We start from the raw sequence: 10,928 nt of genomic DNA, 5'->3' as shown, positions 1-10,928 counted from the left end.
GGGGTGATGGGGGGGCCCCCACTGGCACCTGCCTTGGCTGGCCTGGTGCCACCCACTTGCCGGCCCTGCCCCCAGCTGCCGCCACCAGTCACCTCCCTCTGTGGGGCAACTGGTGGGGCAATCAGGGGCCCCCACTGGCGCCCACTTTGGCTGGCCTGGGGCCTGCAGGCTGGGGGAAGCTCCTATGTTGAGCATCTGCCCCCTGGTGGTCAGTGTGCATCATAACGACCAGTCATTGTTGTTCTGCCATTTGGTCGATTTGCATATTAGGCTTTTATTATATAGGATAAGTTGCATTCAATAAAATGCACACATTTTAAGTGTACAGTTCAATGAGTCTTGACACATGTCTACACCCATGTAACCACATTATAATAAAGATTTTAAAAAATGTTACTATCCCAAGAAGTTCTCGCATGCCAATGTCCTTTTCCACCTCCTATTCCAGAAAACCACTGATACGTTTCTGTTACCATTTATATTTCCCACTCTAGAACTTCATACAAATGGAACCATCTAGTACATCTGCTCTTCTGACTGGCTTCTTCTTTGCAGCATTATGTTTTGAGACTAATCTTACCAGAAACATCAGATCTTAGTAGAAAAGTGAAACCGTAGTAGAGAAAAACTCCTAGCTGCAGCTTTCACTTCTTCTTTGGTCAAAACTTGAGGTCAGTTCAGGAAATTGGAAGCTCATGCCTCCGAACTCAGGAGCCCTGGGCTGAAAAATGTGTCTTTGAGCTATTTTTACAGCACAATGGGCCCTCCAGGCATCTTGAACATGTCTGATTTAATGTTCCATGAGAATGATATTCCTCCTGCCCTCCACCCAAGTGCTCTTCTCACACTGACAGGGAGCTCACTCCAATCTGTGAACACCCATGGGTGGCCTAGCCTTGGAATTTTTTTTCTCTTCCTAGTTGGGACCAATTGACTTCTCTCTTGGGTCAGCACAGATTTTAACCTGCGGCAACAGCGCTGTGCCTGTCACTGGTCCTTTACCCAAGCTCAATTCCATTTATTTGCTTCTTCTAGGACTGGGCTGATGCTCTAGCAGTTAGTGGTCGGCAAACTCATTAGTCAACAGAGACAAATAACAGTACAACGACTGAAATTTCTTTTGAGAGCCAAATTTTTTAAACTTAAACTTCTTCTAACGCCACTTCTTCAAAATAGACTCGCCCAGGCCGTGGTATTTTGTGGAAGAGCCACACTCAAGGGGCCAAAGAGCCGCATGTGCCTCGCGAGCCGCGGTTTGCCGACCACTGCTCTAACTTACCTGATGAAAAAATACCTTCACAGGCAATAACTGTTTGTGATAAAAATGGTACAAATGATACAAAAGGTGAAAAGAACTCTTCCTTCCACCCCTGTCCCCAGTCCTCCAGCTCCCTTCCCCAGAGGCTGTGTCCTTCTCATACTTCCAGAAGCACCTGGTGACCACAGAAGCACACGAGGAAACACAGGTTCTTACACTTGCTTTCTGCTCTTAACATTAGAACTTGGAGATGGTTTCCTGATAAAGAAAAAGAGTAGATGTAAGGGACATTTAGAAACTTTAGAGACTTAAGAGCTTGTCTGGATCCCAATACAAACCAACTAAGTAGGAGAAAACATTTATGAGACAATCAGGGAAATGCAAACACTGATTGGATATTCTGATGATATTCATGAATTCATATTAAATTTTCAGCTGTGATAATGGTATTGTGATTATGTAAACAATTCTTACTTTTTAGATATCTATACTGAATTACTTATGAATAAATGTCCAGGATCTTCTTTAAAATTATCCAGCGGAGGGGAGGGGAGTGGGCAGGGGTTCTATGAAATGAGAGTGGCCATAGTTAGTTGCTGAAGTTAGGTAATCTGTCCATGGGAGTTTATTATAAAAGGCTCTCTAATATTTCTTGAACATTTTTATGATAAAAAAGTTTTTCTTAAAGGTTTCCAGCTGTTCAATTTTTGGCTAATAGCTTGTATAAGTCAGTGTCTCAACAGGAAATGAAAGACACATTTAAGTTAGAACAATTAAAGGAGGGTTTATTTACAAAGGGTCTGTTTTCAAAGGCATGGGATAGTCATAGGGGAACCACAAGGAAAAGTGCAGGAACATGAAATTAGTGACAGCTGAACTGCTATATCCCCAGGCACAAAGGAGAAGGGAGGAAGCAGTTACTGGACTGGAAGAAGAGTTTTATAGAGGCCTCCTGTAGAGGATATTCCCATTCATCTTCCTCTCTCTCATCTCTTGTCAGACCCATTTTGAAGCCAGAGGGTAAGGAACCCCATTGGTGTTCAGTTGGTGTCTTTGTTGCCTTACTATTGGAAGAGCAAATGGAAAAGTAATGACTCACTCCTATCTCTTCCTTGTTGTTTTCTAAACTCATGGTAATCAGGTTTCACCCCTACCATTTCACCAAAGTTGTTCTCATTGAGGTTACCTACAAACTCCATCATCCCAAATTCAATGGTCAGTTCTTATTCATTTTGGCCAATCTCTTCACAGGCAATATCTCAGTAGCATTTGACATAGTTCCTTCCTCCTTGGAACAATACCTTTTCCTGGATTCCTTCCTCCTCATTTACCATTTCTTCTCAGGGTCCTTTGCTCACACTTTCTCCTTTTCCCAACTTTTAAATGTTGAAGAGTCCTGGGCTCAGCATTGGCCTTCCTCTCTTCTCTCACTTCCTAGGTGACCTCATCAAGTCTCTTGGTTTTAAATATCCTCTATATGTAAAACACCCCACAGCTCCTACCTCTCTCCTGGGCTCCAAACTCATAACATCAAATTTCTACCCAACATCTCCACTTGAATGTCTAGTAGTCATCTCAAATGGCTCCATCATACATCCATCCAGCAATTAAGCCAAATACTTAAGGGGGGAAAAAGACCCACTCCAATCCATTAGGAAGTCCTATCATGCTAGTGTCCAGACTCTGACCACTTCTCACCATCACCACTGCTTGTCCAAACTACCACTATATCTCTAACTTAGGCTATGGCAAGTAACTGCTTACCTAGTCTTCCTGGTTCCATTCCTGTTCCCCTACAAGCTTATTTGCCATAGTAGCTGGACAGTGTGGTTCAATTGGTTGGGTGTCATCCCATGCACCAAGAGGTCATTGGTTCAATTCCCAGTCAGTCAGGGCACATGCCCAGGTTTCAGGCTTGATCTCCAGTAGGAGGAGGCAACCGATTGATGTTTCTCTCTCACATTAATGTTTCTCTCTTTCTTCCTCTCCCTTAAAAAAAAAGAAAAGAAAAAAAATCAATGAAACATTATCTGCTTATGTCACTTCTTTGTTTAAAACACTCCAATGGCTCTTCATATTTCTTAGGTCAAAATCTAACCCCCACAAGGACTTATAGTGACTCAGGGAGAAAGGTTGGACTCTCTCCATTGTAAAGACAGGCTACCACAGTCCATTGGCTGAGAGGTGTCCCAATTTCCTTATTCCTTGCCTTTTATGTGTAAAGAAATGCTGAAGCTTATGGGAAAGAGACCTGTAGGCATGTTGAATTGAAAAAAATTGGCATTACTCTAAGGAGGGGTTGCAAGAGTTCTCACATATTCTTCCAATGAGAAAACTTAGATTAAAAAAAATGATTTTTAATAAAATTTAGTCCTTTGGGGTGGTTGCTTCCCTATTGTCTATATTTATAACATGTAACACAGTATTCCATAATCCCCAAATTTGTGTCTCTTTACTGGGCCAACAGTGCATCTGGTGTGCTATGAATTAATTTTTTAAAAAACAGATTCTGTATTTATCACATGAATAATGTAGTTATTTTCATGGTATTTTGTGTGAGTATTTCAATAGGGATTATTGTTAAATGTAAGTATTTATGTTTTTATAAATTTTGTAAATGAAATCTGTAAACCTATTTAGAGTTTCTTCATTTTAGCTGGGGGGAAATTTACGGAGTTATACAACCATCACCATTATCTAATCCCAGAACATTTTCATCATCCCAAAGAGAAATAAGCATAACTGTGCATAACCTAAAACAATTCTGAGCCTTTTTAACAAGTTCAGACCTTTTCCATTTCAGGGCTTGGGACTATTCATAAAGAAAGAAATTAAGAGAACTGGAAGATGGCTGCCGATGGGAAGGCAGACTGCAAGATAGTGCGTAAGTGAGAGAATGAAGGGAGAGTGTGTGGTCGCACGGGGAGTGTTTGTTTGTGAGTTAAAGGACAGCTATACTCCAGGGGACTGTGGGGGATTGCCGGATGGGGTTCCCCTGACCGGGCAGCCTCCACTGCTGCTGAGATTCCTCCTGGAGCTACCGGCTCTGATGCGGAGACTGCACCATCTTGAAGGGGAGAGTAGATGTTATTGGAAGCCTGAAAATCCCGGGAATTTACAACAACGGCACCCAGTGAACAGCTGTGAACCCGGGAACATGGGTACCCAAGCAGTGCGAGCACGCGGATTCGGAGGAGCTCTGAACCCTCTCATGGAAAGGAGAGAGAGAACTACATAACTAGACACCCAGAGAAGAGAGATCATGGGGAGGCAAAGAAACAGCCCGCATATGAAAGAAAAGCAGGCATCACCAGAAAAGGAAGTAAACAAAATGGAGGCAAGCAACCTGTCAGAGAAAGAATTCAGAGAAATGGCCATAAGGTGGATGAAAAGAATGGAAGACAAATTCAACAATATGTGTAAGAACCAAGAGGAAATGAAGAAGAACCAAGAACAAGTGAAAAATGACATCGCTGCTATAAATAACTCAATAGAAAGCATCAACAGTAGACTAGAAGAAGCAGAGGACCGCATCAGTGAGCTAGAAGACAAGGTAGAGAAAAATACCCAAGCAGAACAGCATCTAGAAAAAAAACATAAAAAACAGGAGGAGAGCCTAAGGGAACTTTGGGACAACATGAAACGAAACAAGATCCACATAACAGGGGTGCCAGAAGGAGATGAAACTGAGCAAGGAATAGAAAAGCTGTTTGAAGAAATAATGACAGAAAACTTCCCTGATATAGGGAAGAAAAAACTCACACAAATCCAAGAAGCTCACAGAGTCCCAAACAAAATGAACCCCAAAAGACTGATGCCAAGGCACATTATAATTAAGTTGGCAAACACCAATGACAAAGTAAGAATATTAAAAGTGGCCAGAGAGAGACAGAAAGTTACCTACAAAGGATCCCCCATCACACTAGCGACTGATTTCTCAACAGAAACACATCAGACCAGAAGAGAATGGAATGAAATATACAAAGTCATGCAAAGGAAGGGTCTGAATCCAAGAATACTGTACCCAGCAAGGCTATCAATCAAAATTGAGGGTGAAATCAGGAGCTTCACAGACAAAAAAAGGACTAAGGGAGTTTATTACCACCAAATAAACAATGCAAGAAATGCTAAAGGGTCTGCTGTAAAAAGAAGAAATAGAAAGCAAAGAAGGAACACAGGGGTAAAGAATAAAAATGGTGACAAACAAGTACCTATCCTATCTAATAAAAGAGTAATATGCAAATTAGCCATCATTCCGCTACACCCACCAGCCACGCCCACCAGCCAATCAGAGCGAGTATGCAAATTAACCCCAACCAAGATGGCTGCGGCCACAGAGAGCAGGAGGGAGGCTTGGGTTTCCCTGGCAATGGAGGAAGCCAAGCTTTCCGCACACCCTGGCTGGCGGAGGCCTCCACTCAAGGGTACAAAGTTTCAATTATAGAAGGTAAATAAATTTCAATAGAAATGGATGCAGCCACTGAGCTGGAAGAGCAGGAGGATAGGGTTGCCCCGGGCAATGGAGGAAGCCAAGCTTCTGCAGCCCTGGCCGGCTCAGGCCTTCACTCCAGGCTACAAAGTTTCAATTGTTGAAGGTAAATAAATTCCAGAAACCAGGGCCTCTGCTTGGGTTGCCGGGGCTGGGGGGGGGGGCATGCCTGGCCTGCAAACCACCACAGGCCCCTCGCCCAGGCTGCCCCATGTCCCAAGGGAACACCCACCCTGATCCGGGACACCCCTCAGGGCAAACCAGCTGGCCCCCACCCATGCACTAGGCCTCTATCCTATCTAATAAAAGAATAATATGCACCAGGCCTGCAAGGGAAGGCAATTGAGGGCAATCAACCCTGCAGGGGAGAGCACTTAGGGGTGACCAGGCCAGCAGAGGAGGGAAGTTGGGGCAAACAGGCTGGCAGGGGAGCAGTTAGACATCAATCAGGCAGGCAAGCAGTTGGGAGCCAGCAGTCCTGTGAGAGGGGTCCCAGATTGGAGAGGGTGCAGGCTGGGCTGAGGGACACCCCCACCCCCATGCACGAATTTCGTGCACTGGGTTTCTAGTCAATAATAATTTTAAATGTAAATGGATTAAATGCCCCAATCAAAAGACATAGGGTAACTGAGTGGATAAGAAAACATGACCCATATATCTGCTGTCTACAGGAAACCCACATCAGAAAAAAAGATGCACACAGACTGATGGTGAAGGGATGGAAAAAGGTCTTTCAGGTGAATGGAAATAAAAAAAAAAGCTGGGGTAGAAATACTTATATCTGACAAATTAAATCTCAAAGTGAAGGACATAACAAGAGATAAGGAAGGCCACTTCATAATACTAAAGGGAGCAATCCAACAAGAAGAAATAACTCTGGTAAACATATTCGCACCCAGTACAGGAGCACCCAAATACATAAAAAAAACTTCTGGGGGATATCAAGGGAGAGATTGACAGCGATACAATCATAGTAGGGGACCTTAATACCTCACTATCACCATTGGACAAATCCTCTAAACAAAAAATCAGCAAAGAAATATCAATCCTAAATGATTCACTAGATCAGATGGAATTAATTGACATCTTTAGAACATTTCACCCCAAAGCCACAGAATATACATTCTTCTCAAGTGCACATGGGTCATTTTCAAAGATATACCATATATTGGGTCACAGGCAAAGTCTCTTCAAATTCAAGAAGATAGAAATCATATCAAGCATCTTCTCAGATCACAATGGTATAAAACTGGAAATCAACTACAATAAAAACAATCCAAAAAAAAAATCAAACACTTGGAGACTAAATAGCATGCTAATAAACAATGACTTGGTTACCAGAGAGATCAAAGAAGAAATAAAAAACATCATGGCAACAAATGACAATGAAAACACAACAACCCAAAATCTATAGGACACAGCGAAAACAGTCTTGAGAGGGAAGTTCATAGCTCTACAAGCCTACTGCAAAAAACAAGAAACAATGGTAATAAATTACCTAACCCTACAACTCAAAGAGTTAGAAAGAGAGCAACAAGAAAAGCCCAGTGTAAGCAGAATGAAGGAAATACTAAAGATCAGTGAGGAGATAAACGACATAGAGACCAAAAAAAAAAAAAAAAAAAAACAATACAAAAGATCAACAAAACCAAGAGCTGGTTCTTCAAAAGGATAAATAAGATTGATGAACCTCTAGCCTGGCTCACCAAAAAGCAAAGAGAGAGGACCCAAATAAACAAAATCAGAAATGAAAGAGGAGAAATAACAACAGACCCCACAGAAGAAATACAAAGGATTGTTGAAAAAATACTATGTACGACTCTATTCCAACAAACTGGACAACCTGGAGGAAATGGACATATTCCTACAAAAATACAAACTTCCAAAACTCAATCAGGAAGAATCTAAACATCTCAATAGGCCAATAACTATGCAAGAAATTGAAGCAGTAATCAAAAATCTTCCAGAAAACAAAAGCCCAGGGCCAGACAGCTTCACATGGGAGTTTTACCAAACATTCAAGGAAGAACTAAAACCTATCCTCCTCAGACTATTCCAAAAAATTCAAGAGGAAGGAACACTTCCAAGCTCATTCTATGAAGCCAGCATCACCCTAATACCAAAACCAGATAAAGACAACACAATGAAAGAGAATTACAGGCCAATATCCCTCATGAACATAGATGCCCAAATCCTCAACAAAATTCTAGCAAATAGGATCCAGAAATACATCAAAAAGTCATACACTATGATCAAGTAGGATTTATCCCAGGGATGCAAGGATGGTACAATATCTGCAAATCAATAAATGTGATACGTCACATAAACAAATTGAGAGATAAAAACCACATAGTCATATCAATTGATGCAAAAAAGCATTTGACAAAACCCAACACCCATTTTTGATAAAAACTCTCAGCAAAGTGGGAATAGAAGGTTCATACCTCAACATAATAAAAGCCATATATGACAAACCCACAGCCAACATCATACTCAACTAAAACCATTTCCCTTAAGAATAGGAACAAGATAGGGATGCCCACTCTCACCACTCCTGTTCAACATAGTACTGGAAGTATTAGCATTGCGATTAGACAAGAAGAAGAAATAGAAGGCATCCAAATTGGAAAAGAAGAAGTAATACTGTCCTTATTCACAGATGACATGATATTGTACATAAAAAACCCTAAAGACTCCATCAAAAAACTATTAGACTTAATAAATGAATTCAGCAATGTAGCAGCATACAAAATTAATGCCAAGAAATCTATGGCATTTCTATACACTAATAGTGAACTTACAGAAAATCTATGGCATTTCTATACACCAATAGTGAACTTACAGAGAGAGAGACTAAAAAAGCAATCCCATTTACCATCGCACCAAAAAATTTAAGATACTTAGAATAAACTTAACTAAGGAGGTAAAAGACCTATATGCGGAAAACTAACAGACATTGAAAAAAGAGATAGAGGAAGACATAAACAGATGGAAGAACATACCATGTCCATGGATTGGTAGAATCAACATCATTAAAATGTCCATACTACCCAAAGCAATCTATAGATTCAATGTACTCCCCATTAAAATACCAACGGCATATTTCACAGACCTAGAAAGAACTCTCCAAAAATTCATCTGGAATAAAAAAAGACCCCCAATAGCCACAGCAATCCTGAGAAAGAAGAATAAAGTAGGTGGGATCTCAATACCAGATTTCAAGCTGTATTACAAAGCCACTGTTCTCAAAACAGCCTGGTACTGGCATAAGAACAGACATATAGACCACTGGAATAGAATAGATATCAACCCAAACCACTATGCTCAATTAATATTTGACAAAGGAGGCATGAACATACAATGAAGTCAAGACAGTCTCTTCAATAAATGGTTTTGGGAAAATTGGACAGATACATGCAAAAAAATGAAAGTAGACCACCAACTTACACCATAAACAAAAATAAACTCAAAATGGATAAAGGATTTAAACATAAGACAGGAAACCACAAAAATACTACAGGAATACACAGGCAGCGAAATCTCAGACATATACCGAGGAAATTTCTTAACCGATACCACTCCCAGGGCAATGGAAACTAAAGAGAAAATAAACAAATGGGACTACATCAAAATAAAAAGCTTTTGCACAGCAAAAGAAACCATCAACAAAACAAGAAAGCCCACTGCATGGGAGAACATATTTGCCAATGTCGTCACTGATAAGGGTTTAATCTCCAACATTTACAGGGAACTCATACAACTTAATAAAAGGAAGATAAACGATCCAATAAAAAAAATGGGCAATGGACCTAAATAGATACTTTTTGAAAGAAGACAGAAGGAAGGCCAAGAGACATATGAAAACATGCTCAAAGTCACTAATCATCCAAGAGATGCAAATCGAAACGACAATGTGGTACCATCTCACACCTGTCAGAATGGCAATCATCAACAAATCAACAAACGACAAGTGCTAACAAGGATGCGGAGAAAAAGGAACCCTCGTGCACTGCTGGTGGGAATGCAGACTGGTGCAGCCACTGTGGAGAACAGTATAGAGTTTCCTCAAAAAAACTAAAAATGAAACTCCCATTTGACCCAGTAATCCCACTTCTAGGAATATATCCCAAGAAACTAGAAACACCAATCAGAAAGGATATATGCACCCCTATGTTCATAGCAGCACAATTCACCATAGCTAAGATTTGGAAACAGCCTAAATGTCCACCAGCAGATGAGTGGATTAGAAAACTATGGTACATCTACACAATGGAATACTACGCTGCTATAAAAAAGAAGGAATTCTTACCATTTGCAGCAGCATGGATGGAACTGGAGAGCATTGTGCTAAGTGAAATAAGCCAGGCAATGAAAGAAAAATACCACATGATCTCACTCATTTATGGAAAATAAAGAACATTATAACCTGATGAACAAAAAGATAGATACAGAGGCAGTAAAGCATCGAACAAACTGTCAAATTACAGCAGGAAGGTTGGGGAGTGTTGGGGAGCGGGGGAAAGAGATCAACTGAAGGACTTGTATGCATGCATATAAGCACAACCAATGGACACAAGACACTGGGCGGGGCTGGGGGGGATGAGGGCGTGCAACAGGGGGTAGGGGAGGCTGGGGGAAGGTCAATGGGGGAAAAAAGGAGATATATGTACTACTATGTGTAATACTTTAAAGAATAAAATAAAAAATTTTTAAAAAAGAAATTAAAATTTGCCAAGGAAAATCAGTGTCATCTTTTGCCATTCAAAATATGACTGTGCAACAGGTCAATAGCCTTGTAAGAAAGAGTTCCCTCAATTCTTTTCTCTCTCCCTCATACCAAAAAGCAAACTTGAAGAACACATTCCCATAGAATCTTTCAGGAATGTGGACTCACTACTTCTGTCCACCATTAAGGCTTAGCTGGAATCAGGAAGAATAAACATATATTTCAGAATCACACGAGAAAAGCCTGCTGCATTTCGACCTTGAGGGTTTGAGGAAGGAGAACAGAGAAGTAGGTGGAAAGCAAGGATAAGATGGTTGTATTATTTCCCTTCTGTGAACTTTCTTACTTCTTATTTTCATTTTCCCTCTGTGAACTGGCTTGCAGGGGAAAAGGAGAAAGTGCATTTGAGGAAACACTGAGGATAGGAGGAAATTGCTGACTCTGCTTTCCATATA

This window comes from Cnephaeus nilssonii, assembly GCF_951640355.1.
Source record: "Cnephaeus nilssonii genome assembly, chromosome: 11".
In the NCBI taxonomy this organism is placed as follows: Eukaryota; Metazoa; Chordata; class Mammalia; order Chiroptera; family Vespertilionidae; genus Cnephaeus; species Cnephaeus nilssonii.
The sequence above is the reverse complement of the archived record's forward strand: the minus strand, read 5'-3'. Positions refer to the sequence as shown.